Source organism: Marmota flaviventris, chromosome 15 (genome assembly GCF_047511675.1).
Source record: "Marmota flaviventris isolate mMarFla1 chromosome 15, mMarFla1.hap1, whole genome shotgun sequence".
Taxonomy (NCBI): domain Eukaryota; kingdom Metazoa; phylum Chordata; class Mammalia; order Rodentia; family Sciuridae; genus Marmota; species Marmota flaviventris.
This window is the reverse complement of record NC_092512.1, coordinates 19,745,085-19,760,767: the sequence shown is the minus strand read 5'-3', so window position 1 is coordinate 19,760,767 and position 15,683 is coordinate 19,745,085. Positions and strand designations below refer to the sequence as shown.

General features: G+C 41.7%; 1 protein-coding gene across 1 annotated transcript in view; it reads left to right on the top strand.

Moving 5' to 3' along the window:
* The window catches only part of Deptor (DEP domain containing MTOR interacting protein), a 140,570-nt gene that overhangs the window by 103,656 nt on the left and 21,231 nt on the right, over nucleotides 1–15,683 (top strand). The gene's annotated exons all lie outside the window — the stretch shown is intronic.

Here is a 15,683-nt window from a genome sequence, read left to right as displayed (position 1 = left end):
TTACCTGTCCCAGGTAACACTTCCAGCCTTATTTATTATTTGATGCCATCTGTACTTTCTCTCCCTAAGTGTTTTTGTTCCATTTTTGTCAAATTTTCTTTTCCCTTTCTGAATAGGGTCGAGATGAAGCCAACCAGGGAAGAAGGTTTGCCCACTTCTTGCCTCTGCTTTGTAGTCTCCAAACTCCCATTGTTTTTCTTTCTTTTTTCCCTACATTTCTCTTCTTAATGCTGAATTTGGAGGAGAGGAAATAAATAAATCTGTGTGTATATATATATACACATTTATTTATTTGTTTGTTTGTTTTCAGCGGGGAGGGATGCTGGGGATTGAACTCAGGGGCACTCAACCAATAAGCCACATCCCCAGCCCTATTTTGTATCTTATTTAGAGACAGGGTCTCACTAAGTTGCTTAGCACCTCGCTAAGTTGCTGAGGCTGGCTTTGAACTTGTTTTCCTCCTGCCGCTAGGATTACAGGTATGCACCACCACACCCAGATGTATGTATTTATTTATATATATTTACATAAACATATATATTTCTTTTTGCTTAAATCTCATATCAAAATCTGTTGTTTATGTTGTAGGCAAGGTCCATTCTGTGGATTATGTGCCATCAGTAGGTCATACTAGACCCTAATGAGCACATATTGAGAAAAGAAGTCATGGAATTTGAAGAGAACAATATTCATATCTTGATTCTGCTAGTTACTGGCTTTTTGAGCAAGTTTGGTGACATCTCAGAACCTATTTCCTGTTCTCTGAAATGGCATTAATCTTTCCCTTAACTCTTTTATGTATTATATATGTGGACATACTTGATAAAGTACAAACAGCTACACAAATATCAATTCAATATTGAATGAATTGAAAGATTTTCTGGCAATAATTTTACATATTGTTTGGTATTAAAGTGTTGTGTGTCCAAGAAAATTTGGAAAACACAGACAAGCCTAAAAAAAGTTGAAATTGCCTATCATCTTTCTTAATCCAGAAATGACAACTATATAACATTCTAAAAGCAGCCTTCTGGATGTATAATTAGCACCCAGTAGAGTAGTACCATTTACATTTTGATTTTTATTTTTCTAGACTTCTTGTATGCATATATGGAAATACATTGACTTCATAACAGAAATGAAAGAGAATATTGAAAGCATTGATTTTTCTCAGAGCTTCGAAACACCTTTATCTAGCACAGTTTTGTTCTGTCATCTGTGAAACATTTCCCAGGGCGTATTGATCTCAGTTATCCGGGACATGGGAGGGTTCAGCAAGCTGGAAAGCTATAGATCACTCTCACCATTCACTCATCAGTGCTTCCGTCCTCTCCCATCAGGCTTTTTCTGGTGCAGCAACAGGCGTGATTTGATTCTCCACCTGTCTGGTTTCCAGCATGTGCCCTCTGGCGTTGGTGTACACACTGGGGAAAAAGGGGGAGCAAAGAGCTTCACCTTTAGTGCCAGTCTAGGTAATCAGGCTGGTATGATTAGGTGCTGGCCCTGCACCCTGATTTCACAACCTTGTCCGAATAGGGGAGGCACAGTCCTGATGTGCCCTGTGCCTCATGGCAGCTGTGGAAACCTCAGAAGACCTTCCCTACCTTCTCAGTACCACAGCAGGCACAGCACCAAAGAAACTCAGCAGGAAAGTTGGCTAGGAACATAAAGCGCAAGCACTTGTGTCTGTGCCGAGGCTGAATTTCTCATTTTCTAATGGAACTCTTGGCTGTGGAAAGGATCTTACATTTTATTTCCACAGTAAAGTACCCAGTATGGATGATTTTGGCAGAGAGCTTCGGTGCTGAGCGTGCATTCGTTCACATGAAGACTTGGCTTTAAGCACATTTCCTTTGAGGAAAATAGTAGATTTATATTGCAACTGAAGAACTTGCTTTGCCTAGCCAAGTGTATAGGGAATTTAATTGATTCTAGTTCATCTCTGTCAATTAACATGCATAATTGGCATGTCAGTTAATTAACTGTTTGCTGTATGTACCTGGATAAATGGGTTTCCTGATATATGTATTTTTTATTTTATAAACTAATACATCATATGGTTTATATTTTTATTTTCCTTGGAAGTTTATAATGGTTTTCCTATATCCTGGAGCTGTATAGAATTCATCAGAGCAGCTCTTCTGCAATTGTATAACATAGCTCTCTTATTCAGCAGAATGCTCTATCCTGAGCTTCTCTACTTAAAACTAGCTTTATTTGTATTCTATCCCATTTTATTTTATTTGCAGTACTGGATCCAGGGGTGCTGTACCACTGATCCATATCCCCAGCTCTTCTTTTAAATTTTTTAAAATTTTGAGACAGGGTCTCTCCAAGTTGCCAAGGCTGAATTTGAACTTGTGATCCTTTAGCCTCAGCATCTGGAGTTGCTAGGATTATAGGCTAACACAAAGCAGCCTGCACCTTGCCAGGGTAATTCTTCCTGAACAGGAAGGAATAAGCCACAGGAGAATTAAAGTCTGAAATAATTAGTGAAGAAATAAGACAAAGTCAGAATTAGTTTTAAGGGAGCGCCAGATGGGTTCTCCCAGTCCTGGTGGAAGCTGGAACAGAACAGTTAGAAAACGGCTCCGTTTCTTTATTTAAGGAAGAGCATCAAAGGCGGGGATAGGTTTCAGTGGGTAGAGTCTTGCTTCATGGTGTCTTGTAGTGGACAGCTTGATTGGCATCTTGGGAAGCCGCACCTATCTCTGGGAGTCTGTGTGGCTAGGTGGCTGCAGCAGGTCACTGGTGCTGTGTGGAACCTGGAGGAGCTGAATAGAACTCATATGTATCTGGGCTGTCTTAACCAGCAGAAGTGCCACTGGAAGTTTCCAGATACCAGACCTTCTTATTCACTGACTACAATGCCAGTTTGGTTCCTACAGAGTCCACAATGGCTCTTGACAACAGGTGTGTGCCACCTCATCCAACTTAAAACCATTTTAAACTGCACACACTTCATCTCCTTGGAAATTAATAAAACAAATCAGCATATTAAAATTCTAATCTTACAGAGGGCTAATTTTGTTTCAATTGTTTAACACAGCATTTTATCACTTAAGAGAAACACTCAAATGGAGTCTTTATTGGTTAAGATAGCTCTCAAACTGTTAGAAGATGCCTTTGGCCAAACTGTATTGGAATGAAATTTATAGAGAGATAGTTTTGAATTGCACTGTTGGTTTGTTGGTTAAATGAAAATGATGGTGAATATCATGCCCTTTGAATAATTTAGCTGTGTTTATTCATTAGAGATACTTTGTGCATGATTCTGTGACCTAAAACACTTACTAATCTAATATTTTACCACCTGTGCTAGTAATAGAATGTTTCAGTTTCATAAGAAGCCACTTCTATAATGTAATACTAAAGGCTTGTTTCCACCAACCTGTCTTGCCATAAGGTTTTGATTTTGCGGTTCTCTCAAGGGGTCTAAGGGAAGGTCTGCTTATGTCTCTACAACTCTAGAGTGGAGTATGAAATACGCAAAGTGTCAAAAGTGTGGTGCACCCATGGCTGCACATTTGTATTTCCTTCTTCCCACATTCTCTATCTGCTGACTTTTCACTCATCTTTGGGATTTCATCAGCAGCTGCTGTTCCTTTCAATACAAAGGGGAAGGGAGGAAACATGAAAAGGAACACAGTTTCCTGAATATCTTCTCTGCCTGTACCTTACTGGCCCTTCTCTTCATGAGCCCATTTAATAGCTACAGCAAAATACTAATATCCTGGGGGAGCAGCAATTTCAGGATCTCTGTCTTCTCTGTCACTCCAGTTAACTCCATTTCTGGACCACGCTATGATCACCTTATCCTACATGATCCTCTAATAAGCGGCCTTCTTTCTAACCAGGCAGACTTTTTACATTTCACTAATATCTCATGATCGCGCCTAGGTCCAGCTCTTAAGTAAATCTAATTAATTGACTCTGGCCATGAATGCTCTAATGGCTTCCTGTCACAATGAGAATAAACTCCAGATGTCTTTTGTGGACTGCAGAGTCCTTGATCTGGTTCTGCAGATCAGAACCTCATCTCCTGCACCGTGTTGCTTAGAGCACCCCTGACTTTCTCTTTGTGCTTCCCAAATATCAGGTTTGTTCCTACTTGAGGAAAGGTGGCTGGTTCCATTGTTGTCTTTCTAATCTCAGGTTACATGTTGATTTTTCAGAGAAGCCTTCCTTAAATATCCTGTGATATTCCCCTATCTTCCACCAGCTGCTCTTCATCATATCATCCTGCTCTCTTAGTCATTTCAGTCTGCTGTATCAAAAATAATATAAACTAGGGGCTGAGGTTGTAGCTCAGTGATAGAGTGTTTGCCCAACACGTGTGAGACACTGGGTTTAATCCTCAGCACCATATAAAAATAAATAAATAAATAAAATAAAGGTATTGTGTCCAATAATAATAATATACACTGGGAGGTGTAAATGACAAGCATTTGTTTGGAAAGTCCGAGATCAAGATACTGGCGGATCCATTGTCTGTCAGGGCCTGCTAACTGGTTTTCAAAGGCCGCCTTCTTGCTGTTTCCTCACATGTCATAGAACAGAGAGAAGAGCAAGTCTTCCTGTCATCTTCTTATAAAAGCACCAGTCCCATCCACTCTCATGACCTAATCCCTTCCTGAAGGCCCCGCCTCTGTGTTCTTCTACAAAAGGTTCAGGGAACTTACATACGGAGCCACCTGTATCATAAACTTGGGCCTTTCCCATATATGGTATTGACTTTTGAAGGTGGGTGGGTTACAGTCTCTCTACTTCACAAGTGAGGAAACCCAATTAATTCCTTCCTGGTTACCAGTTTGTAAATATCAAGAGCTAGATTCAAATCCACATGCTTCTCATAGTATTAGTTCAAGAAATACAAACCAAGGCACAGCCCAATAGATGACATGTCCCATTAAAATCTTAAACCCTAGGTAGAATGCTCTTGGATTCATGACCTTTCATGCCTCCTGTGCAGAGACTGTATATTCTATTCAAAGTACATTGGTAAAGTGGTCACATGTTCATCTGGGTTGGCTTGAAGAAGATCAAATGAGTAGTTTTAGTCCCTGACACTGGCCCCTCACTTAGGTGAGGACTAGATCTTGCAATGTCATCTAAGTGAAAAATCTAAAATACTTACTTTCATTAGTTAAATGAAACACTTGTTAGAACCAACGGTTGAGCCTTTAGGCTATGAAGGAATCTGAGCCATATTTACAAATAAAGGACAAAAGATATCCTTGCTTTTTTCTGGAAAGTTTATTTTTCTTGTGGGAATAATTAAATCCTGCCAGAAACAGTATTCCAGTTTTCATGCTGCCCCGTGCCAAGTCTCAGAGGGATTTCAAGACTCCTGGCTTCTTTTCTTGTTTCCTGCTGTGATGAATTGATGGATATGGACTGACTCCATCTCTTTTCTCTGTTTACTTATTTCTTTGCATGTTTATATAGAAACAGAACTATCTGAGTCAGAATAAGGAATTAGTGGCCATTATATCTTTTTTCCCCCTCTTAAAAATTGACTTGTTTTTCACACAGAGAAAAAAAAAAATTCAAAATCCTGCCCATTGATCTTTCCTCCCCAGGGACAGAGTGCTGTGTTATTTCATGGAATTTACCTACTGCACCAAAAGAGGCCAGATTCTTACCTAATTGGCCAAGATCGTTTGGCCACTAAAGTAAATTATGGAATGACCATCCACCCAGATTTTTAAAAAATGACTCTTTTTTTTTTTTTTTTGATGTTTTTAAAAGTAGCTCCTTTCCAGGTGACTACAGGGTGCTCTGTGTCTTGGCTGCCCCTTGCAGAGGGTGACAGGAATAGTGGGGAGGAGGATCCTCCTCTTGCCACTGGGCAGGACTGGGAGGGAAGAGACAACTCCTTTGCCTGGGAGGGACCTGCCAATAAGCGAGGGCCACTTCCCGGGCTCAGACTCACATCATCTCCTGCTCTGTCCCCTTCCTTAGCAGGGAGCCTTCCCTGTGCCAGGCTCCAACAGTCCTCAAGTGCACATTCACCTCTACCATGTGCTTGGCATTAGGTTAGGCCATCCTGGGATTTACAGTTGAGAGGGGAAAAGAGACATTAAGCAAACACTTCCCCTAATGAATGTAGAGTTACTGTAGGAAAGGAAGGGGGGGGGGGTACTGGTGCTTCTGCCTTTGCAGAATAAAGGGGGAATGAGCAGAAACACTTCCTGACCTTCAGGGGAAAGAAGGCCTGAGCTGAGACCCAGAGAATGAACAGAAACTAGCTAAGTGTGTGTACACCCTGCATGTGTATGGGTGTTTACAGGATTGGGTGTTCACATGAGTATACTCACACACAAGTTTTATTCTGTATGGAGGGAACCCAGAAGGTAGCATGGTGTCTTGCAGAAAAGAATGAAAGTCATAACCAGACTGCAGTGTGAGGAGAATTGGGAAGGAGGGAGCTGTGGGTTAGGGAAGTTTCTTGCCTTTTTTAAAAAAATTATCAGTCCCATGAGGAATATGTCTAAAATATGTTTTTTTCTAGTTATTCCTCCCTGTGAAATGTAGATCCCAGTGATTTACAGAGTACCTGTTTATCTATTATGTTCTACTGTATATATGTATACAGTGTGTGTATATACATATATATTCTACTATATATATGTCTATACAAATGCACATACGCTTTATACTTAAAAATAGGATAAGCTGGGTGAAACAGGTCACAGCTAAAATCCCAGCAACTCAGGAGGCAAAGGCAAGAGGATTGCAAGTTCAAGGGCAAATCTCAGCAACTTACCAAGGTCCTAAGCAAATTAACAAGATCCTGTCTCCAAATAAATAAATAAATAAATAAAAAGATGGAGGATATAGCTCAATGATCAGTGTCCCTGGATTCAATCTCCAGTACTGCCAAATCAATCAAAATGATTTAATCAATACGCACACACACACACATATATGTGTGTGTGTGTATATATATATATATATATATTTTCATACTCTAAGAAGCCATATTTGTTTTTTAGGGGCTATGTCCCCTTTCCTCCATGAGAAAGCATGATTTAGAGGAAGGAAGAGGCTCAAGAGCTTTATAAAATTATATTCTGAGTTGAGGCATAATTTTCATGCAATAATGCACATGGCTTTTAAGTGTGTAGTTTATAGGTTTGGTCAGATGTGCACGCTAGTGTCACTACCAGTCAGATTGTAGGACATGTCACTCCAGGAAACTCTTCACGTCTCTTTCATGTCAGCCCCTCCACCAGAGGCTGCCATGGATATGATTTCTGTCATAAGAAATTGGGTTTTGGGAGTCAGATGGATCCCTTCGCCCCTCCTCCTGCCTGTGTAAGGTTTGGCACATCATTTAGCTTCCCGGGCCCCTCTCTCTCATCTGCTGACTGAGGACCTTTGTGACTCTGCCTCAGGGCTAGACGAAGGGTTGAGGGAGGTGGTGTACAGAGCCCCTTACCAGGCTGGGCACCTGGTCCTCCCCTCTGTCCCACTCTGAATAATACATGGGTGCATCTATAAGAGCCCAGCTATAGCCAGTTTATAAAATAAAGCTGAATACCTCTTCAGTCTTGGACTTTGTCTTAGTGCCTCTGAATGTCATGCTTGCCAGTCCAGTTGCCCTGTGCTCTGCCCTGCCCATTCCAAGGTCACTTCATGGTCTAACATAACTGCTGACATGATAGTGATTAGGTTTGCATTCTAGCCACACTGAAGGGAAGAAAGGAAGCAGAGGGCACTGCCTTCATTTAAAAATACTTCTTGGGAGTTGCACATACTACTTTCCATTTCCCCACATTTCTATTCCTCACCTCGTCTTGAGAGCCACCATCACACTCTGCTGGATATAGGGACACAGGCTCTGCCTGACTAGCTTCATCTTGGCCATTGGTAGCCCTGTCCCCACATGCCATTTTCCACTTCCAGAAATGTCCAGGAGCATCTCTGCTTCTCCTGGCCATCCTCTCATTCTTTTCATCTGGCCCATCTCTTCCCCACTCTCTTCAGGCCCATGTCCACCTTCACCTAGAGCTTGAGACTCAAGTGTGTTATTGCCACTAGGTCATGTGATGGATAGTCCAGACTTCAGTGTCAGACTCCTGGGTTTGAGTCCCAGCTTCACCACTTTTTCTTAGTAACAAGGATAGTTGCTTAAAGTCTGAGCCTCAAATTCTTCATCTCCAAAAGGGGGCTTATAGAAGTCATGAGCAAATGTAATTTGTGTTCTAGACCTTGGGACCATGTAATATGGGTCATGCTAAACAGACCAGAGCAGAATATCTGGTGTCTCTTCTTCTAATCCTATCAGGGCTCCCCCTTTATGACCTCATTAACATTAATTACTTCCTTATTCTAAATACAGTTGCACTGGGGATTGGGGTGTCAATATATGAATAGAGGGGTAGGGTGAGGGGAGCACCCCATTCAGTCCATAGCATTGACCAATCCAAGCATCTTGGGGATTAAAGACAAGCACAGTTGTGTCTTTATCTACTAGGATGAGGCAGGTGGCTCAGAAGATTCTATAGTCTCAGACTATATATCTGTTTTGATTAAGTTATGAGTGACAAAAATCCTTCAAAAGACATAAAATCCTTCAACATATATAGTTACTATTGTCATGTAAAAGCTGGAAAGAAAGCAGCCTGTGGCTGAATTGTGTCTCTGTGATTTTGATCACCTATTTTGTTTTTCACTGTTTTCCATCTTCCATTTCCAAGGTCACTTCATGGTCTAACATAACTGCTGACATGATAGTGATTAGGTTTGCATTCTAGCCACTCTGAAGGGAAGAAAGGAAGCAGAGGGCACTGCCCCTCATTTAAAAATACTTCCTGGGAGTTGCACATACTACTTCTTTTATATCCCACTGGCTAGAATATAACCACACATGGCTTGGATGCAAGAAAATATGGGGAATGGACATTTTATTTTGAGTGGCTGTTGCAAATTCACATTGTACTTTAATTGGGGACCATCCTCCAGTCCTAAGCCCTAGTGCCTCAGAAGTTGAGTTGACTTTATTTGGAAACAGGGACTGAGGTAAAGTTAAGATGAGGTTATTAGAGTGACCCCAATCTAATATGACTTGTGTCCTTATAAGAATAGGAAACTAGATGTAGGGACAGATGCACAAAAAGACGATGTGAAAACCCCCAGGGAGAAGATGTCCACATAACAGGAGCGATGGAGCTACATGCTAAGGAATGCCAAGGATCGCTTACAAACTTAAAAACAAAACCTGGACAACCCAAGGAAGGACTCAATTCTAGAGCCATCAGAGAGAGCAAGGTGACACCTTGATTTCACACTTCTAGCATCCAGAGCTGTGAGACCAAATATTCTTGTTATTCTAAGCCATCCAATTTGGGGGACTTTGTTACAGGAACCCTAGGAAATAAATACAGTTGCCATGTCCAGAAAAAAATGGGGGTTCTATTAATAAAGGATAGTGGATATTGGGGGACAACTAATAATTTCTGTCATGACCTCCCCCCCAAAAAAACCCTGCACAAATATCCTACAACACATATTTACTGAGTGCCTACCACACATGATGCCCTATGACAGGCACAGGGGATTCAGTAGGGAGCAAAGGCAGCAAGGTTCCTGCCTTTGGGGCTTCAGGTTTAGTGATGAGGCAGCTATTAATGACCTGCAAATGTCTATTACACACAAATATTTAGTTATAAACTGTGGAACATGTATTTGAAAGGAACATTCCTGAAGGCAAGGCTTCGGTTCCTACATTACAGATTTTTGCGTACTTACACATTTCATCCATTGTCAGAGTTCCACAGTGACGACTCGGAAACAGGCATCGAGTCTGTCCTTTTGCCTTTAGCTTCAGAATCCCTTAATTCGACCCACCATACTTTCTGCCAGATGAAATGATATTATCATTGGTATTACTGTTAGAACTCGGGGTCCTCCAGAAGAGCCTCTAAGAGAAAGTGAAATGACGGAAACTGAAGTGGGAACATTGGTTTGCCACAAGGTCAGATCCCTGGAACAGATATTCTGGGTATTGAGTTGATTGAAGGCTTTGTTTTGCACATTCCTGAACCTCCTCCACTCTCTTCCATCTCAATAAATAACATCAACATCCACCCAGTTGCCTGGGCCAGAAATCTAGAAATCAGCCATGCTTTTCTCTATTTCCTCTAGTTTAAGATGCTTCTAAAATGTATCTTGAGCGAACGAGTCTCATTTTTGTTTTCTAAAAGGATTTGAGCATGTCAGCAGATATTCAGTTAATATAACAGATACAAAAGTCACAGATGCCACTGAACCTATATACATTACTAAAAAGGTATTTTTTTTTCATTTAATGATTGGGAACATATTCTCCTCTTTCAGTAGGTTTAAAATGGATAACTGATAAAAGCTCTAAGATATATTAAAACAATACTTGCTGAGTGATATGACACACCAAGCACCATGCTAGGTATATTATATCTGTCTTACCATTTAAGATAATAATCAGCAGACATAGTTATTGTCTCCATTTTTACAGATGGAAAAAAAATAAGATTCAGAGAGGCTAAGAAATTCACATAAGGTCAAGACTTGAATATGAATTCATGTATGCTGGGAACTTGATCCTGTGCTTTGGAATTGTTATTGCTCATGTATGGAGCTGATTATCTCAAATGAAGGCATAGGCCAGAAGTTCCCTTTGTATTGTAGGGATTTAGATAATCTTGTAGCCTGAGCACAATATTACACTGGGGGCCACTCTACATGGGCTCATGCTGTAAAGCCATATTCTCCAAGAATATAATACCAATAGATGGCATTTTGAGGAAGTGATAAGTTCATATCAATAAAATTTTTAAAACTGAAAGTGTTGTGTTTTGGAAACAAGGAAGAACATATACATGTCTCTGAATTTTCTGTACCCCAAGGATTTGAGCAGCTCAAAACAGTTCACCTTTAGGATACATTTGAAAAATCAACATTTTAGCAGATTTCCTGAATGAATATTTGCTGTTGATCTGATCTAAAAGCCTGAACCCTAGCCTCCCAGGAGACCATGTGTAGATCCTGATGACGCGATTGTAGAGAGCCTTAAGCAAAGTTTGGACTCAGCATCAGCAGACACTTTGTTCCACTCAGGGCTTAGCATCTGTTTTTTCCTTACTCTGCTCTGTGTGACAGTGGCTCACGTTCTTACTCAGGTTGAATTCCATAGTTAAGGCTTTTTTCCTTTTGCCCCAAGGCTTCATTTTCTTCCCCATCCATCCTCTAGCACAACATACTTCTCCCACCAGCACCGTTGTGGAATGAGACGTCAGCATGTACAAAAAGCCTCCAGACTGGCAGGGCCTCAAGGATGTCCCAAATCCCACAGGGCTGGTCTTCTGAGACCACTTTCCAACCAACTTGATTTTTAGGAAGTAAAGGCAGCATTGACAATGTGTAATGGGCATTAGCTCAGCTTTTGATTTTGACTCAAATCTAGTGTTTTACATTGAAGAGCTTTACAAAAAGAACTATCATAGGGTAAAGATATCTTTGCCAAAAATGTTTGAAATCCACCCATAAATAAATGGTTTTGGAGTTTCCAAAGCATTATTTCCACTACTAATAATCAGAAAACTTAAAGAGTTGGGAAGGTTCCTTTGATTCTTTTTTTTGGGGGGGGTGGGCGGGGTAGGGGCAGGGATGGGGGTTGAATTCAAGGGTGCTTAACCATTGAGCCACATCCCCAGCCCTTTTTTATATTTTATTTAGAGAGGGTCTCGCTGAATAGCTTAGGGCCTCACTAAGTTGCTGAGGCTGGCTTTGAACTCGTGATCCTCCTACCTCTGGAGCTGCTGGTATTACATGTGTGTGTTAGCATGCCCGGCAGATTCCTCTGATTTTTAACATTATTTGGAGATCATGTGCCTCTTTGAGGATCTGATGATAGTTATAGACCTTAATCCCAGAAAAAAAGTTGTGCACATGTGTGTGTTACATTTGCACAATTTGATGTTGTGCATGGATCATACAAAAATTTATCCGGGGACCCAGGATAAGAACCTCTGGTTTGACCTCTTCAATTAACAAAAGCAAGGCCTACAGAAGTGAAATTTCTCATTAAGGGTCAAGTGAGATGAGCAGAAGTAAGATATGACCATGATGTTAAATGTGGGGGAATAGACCAACTGCTGTGGTTGTGGTCTGATGGTCACTCGTTTTATATTATTTCCAACTGTCTTCTTCCATCACAGTGATTCCAATATCTGATATGAACTGGGATGTTTTACATTTACATTATGTTCAACTGTTATAATAATAATAGTAGCAATAACAATAGTAATAATGATGCTTGCTTTTGTAAAACGTGTGTGAGGACATCACGTTTCTCATTGTAGTATCACAGCTTCGGGAAATAGAGATGAGGAAATACTACTGACTACATTTTACACATTAAAAAATGAAACCCACTGAGCTGTTCATGGCCAAGATGAGCGTCAGTGCCATGAATTGCATTTTAGGGTACTGGGCTTGATTGAATATAATCATCTTGTTTAAAGCAAGGCATAAACAAGAACAAGGATTGCCCAGACCAGGAAGGGCTTCTCATCTTTCACTATGCATCAGAATCATCTGGGAAACTCCTAAAAAGTACTCAGAGATATAGACACGGTTGGTCTGGATTGAGCCCCAGACGTCAGCTCTCTGTGTAAACTCCCAGGTGATTTTCATGCACAGCCAAGTGTAAGGATGTCTGTCCCAGATCTCTGGAGAGAGGAATACACTGCTGTTTGTTCTGCATATTGCTGGACCGGGAACTATGTTGATTTTCATGCCTCAAATTCAGATGGAAAGCTACGGTATTCTATGACTTGTTTATGAAATCTTTGGTTGATGTACTTTTGATGTTGGGGTATTTCCTTGCAGAGTATCAGTTACACACATTGGAAAACTTTCTAGCTCTGAATGTCAAAATTCTCATGGAGCACACCAAGCCAAGCAGCAGCCCCTAATTCCTAATAACAGTCTCTAGAGCCAAATATTGCTCATGCTTTCATCCTGGTTGCTTTGAATCATCACAGCTGGGCCATGTGGCATTTAGGAAGCCGAGCCTGCCCCAACTAGCAGTGTAAAACACAGTTCACATCTCAGGCACTGTACCTAGGGAGGCTGCCAATGAACAGCTGTGGTCTTGTACCCTGGGAAGGTTCTACTGTGTCCTGTTTTTGTTTTGTTTTAAGAAGCAGAGCCTTTGTGAAGACAAGAAAAATATACTTCCTAAGGAAAGCTTAGGACTAATTTGAGGAGGTCAGTGTTATTTATTCATATATGCTCTGGGTCTTTTAAAGTGAGGATGTTCCTCCACAAAATACGGGTAAATATTTACTTTCCCCACATGTGTCAACACCTAGTCCTATACCCTCTCAGTGTTGGCAAGAGTTTGTGCAGACTGGTAGAAAGTTCACAGCTCAAGGTTTTAAATGGGGCTCACTTTTGGGGCAGGGAAAGTGTAGGATGTCAGCCATCTGGATAAGGAGTGTCCACAGAGCCCTCTGCATCTCAGGATAAAGCTACATTTGTGACAGCCACGTGTGGACAGCTGTGTAATCACTGCAGACGAAACAGGACCTTAACTATACTGTGTTCTGGGCAGGGTAGCCACCTGCACATGTCCACCCTGGGGTTAATGGGATTCAATTCTGCTTTCTAAAACCTGAGTAATCAACACCAGGCACCTATCTTAATTTTGTAAGCCCAGAGGTACCTGACTGTCCCTGCCTAGACCAGGCCTGGAGAGGCTGTGGCCCACATGTGGAGAGAGGTCAGCTCTCTTAGGATTTTTAAGTCTTGTGGATATAGCATATAAATGGAGAGAAATAACTGGAAGAAAAGGTCATGTTTGGATTTCAAGGCAGTGATGCTGCTTTGATACAGTAGTGGTGGGTATGTGCCATTAAACGTTTGCCCTTATGATTGGATGTGCAGCAGGGAAAGTGGTCTCTATGATGACCACGGACTCTGGGTGATAATGATGTGTGGTGTGGCCTCTTTGGTTCTATAAATGTACCTCTTAAGTGGAAGATGTTGATAATGGGAGAGGCTATGCATGGAGGATTATGGGCAAGGGGATATGGGTCTGTGCTTTCCTCCCTATTTTTCTGTGAACCTATAACTCCTCAAAAATTAGTCTACTTAAAATCATGTTTGTTAAAATCATGATTCAGTGCTCTATTTTGCATCTGTCCATTCCCTACTGTTTCACCCTTCACCTTTGTGTCAGTGATTGGAAGTCAGCTGACTGTCCACCCCAAGCTCTCTCAAAGCTCCTCGCCCATACTCCGTCTCTTCCTGGACACTGCAGCAGCACATCTCATTAGCATGGTCATGTTTCCAAGCCCCTCCTTAATGTTGCATCTCCTATTAATCCCCTTCCCCATGTCTGTCCTTACCATCATTATTCTTCTGGCCAGCCAGGTTTGATTCCTGGAATTCTCTTGTGTCCTCAGCCTGCATCCTCCTTTGTCAGCTGTGCCCGTGCAGGTGAGCTTCCATTTTTATGCCCCCTTTAGTCTTCAGCCTGGGTGACATGTTCCTTTTGACACTTATTTTAGTGGGTCTGAGCTTTTCTTAGCAGAGGCAGCAGGTGATATGAACAGCTGAATATAGAGTGGAAGAGAATAAGACCAAGTTGGAAGCTACCAGCACTTCTGCATTTATCTCTCACCTCAGAGAAGAGTGACCTCAAGTTATAATCCATCAGCCTCTCTGCATCTGCTTAGGAACTTCCCTTTTTATAATACTTCTTCCATATGCCCTTAGTCCCCAGAAAGCACCTGGGTTGCTTTCGGTTCCCATACCTTCATTCTGCAAATTCTTCTTTCTAGGTGACACTAACTTTCATTCCTGAAGGTTGTAGAGTAGGTTTACAAGGGAAGCTAGTGTCAAAATGTCTGGAAGACTCCGGCCTCATCAGCTGATGGGATTTTGGAAGCCACTGGTCAGTGGTACCATCAGTTGGGGAGAAGAATTGGATGTGGAATGGTAGAGACTAGGGACAGGCACCCTTATGTCCACCCTTCACTGCCATGAACCACAGTAGCCATGAGCAATGGTAGCTGTTTCACTTCCACCTTCCAGATATTGTGCACAGTTCTCTTGTGGCCAACTTGAACCTGGAACTTCACAGGAAAGGGAATCTAGGACATGTAGTTCTAGATTAGCTAAGTTGATACCACAAAACTCCACCCTTTTATTTATATTCATGTTCTTCTGCTGCGACACATAACTAAATCAGGGTCACTCCAGGTGAATTTGGGTTGGCACGAAATAATTACACACAGACAGAAAATACCCTTTTCTTTGGGTTCTGTGATGGCTCTCAACCTTAGGGATCCGTTGGAAAAGAGAAGCAGCACACCTCAAACCCTGATTTTATTGGAGGAGGCTCTTTGGAAGACCAATCCATCCATATAAGGCAGAGGGGTAATGTTAGAAGGGGTAGCCCACTCCCACTGGGTAAAGTCCACTTCCAAAGCTTTGCTCCTCTAGAGGCTCAGCGGAGATGGGGATCCACCTGCTTCCATCGCTCAAACCTAGGGGGCTCTCAGCTCCTATGTGGCAACTCCTGACATTCTTCAGTCCAGAAAATGATCAGTACAGGAGGAAGGGGTGGAGAGAGTGAATGAGGCTCATCCAGAGAGCAGCGGTGAGGATGCTCTGTTAAAGGAAGTTGA